The following is an 878-nucleotide window of genomic DNA, read 5'->3' on the forward strand; positions in this document are numbered from 1 at the left end:
GTTTGAGCCTCTTACAAAAAGAGAAATCATCAAAAGATAGTAGCTCTAATATCACTCGGTTTCCATTATTGCCAAATAACAACTGAGAGTATGACCACAGATTGATAGAAACAGCGTAATTGGTTATCTGCAAGGTCTCTCTGGCATTCTGGAACTCCAAATTCTTTCATTATCTTACTTTTGTTTTAACTGTCTAGAACTAGACATAGTGTCATAATAATCTATAACTAGTCAATGTTCCACACAGCAGTGAACAAACCTGAGAACCAGTGTGCACAGTCTCTTAACCTCAAGTAAGATAAAACCTACTGTCTCCTTGTATTTGTTACTTTTGGTTCGATTTATTTAAGACTATTCATGACAGCCAGATGGTCCACACTAGTTTCAGACAATTTATCACAGTGCTCAGCTGTTGCATTAAATCTATTTCTTAAAGGAGAAAAAGCATTTATTATTTTAACAAGAAGATCAAGACCTACAGGACAGACTAGATGTCAGTTTACCACGCCCTGACTCTTAGGATCTTTATGTAGAACTTATCCATGTGATCCAAGTTCTATTCAATGTCATGTGGAAATCCAGAGCTCTCCCTAGATTGTCTCCAAATTCTTGGGAATATGGGTGTTGGTCAGATACATCTTCTTGATGACCACTTGCTTAAAGGTCTTCTCACCTTCTTAGGAATATACTTTGCGTTTTGTACCACATCAACCCAAGTATGAAGCTAATCTCCTTTTTTCCCCTAAAAATCCCACCAGATATTATTGATGTTTTGGAGAAAATAGAAAGGGAAACTTATACTGCAGAATTGCAAACTATCTCAGAATGAATGCTAGCCTCTCAGGTAGCCAGCCTTGCTCTTAATCCCACCCCCCCAC

The sequence above is a fragment of the Tupaia chinensis genome, unplaced genomic scaffold (assembly GCF_000334495.1).
Source record: "Tupaia chinensis unplaced genomic scaffold, TupChi_1.0 Scaffold000119_1, whole genome shotgun sequence".
NCBI lineage: Eukaryota > Metazoa > Chordata > Mammalia > Scandentia > Tupaiidae > Tupaia > Tupaia belangeri.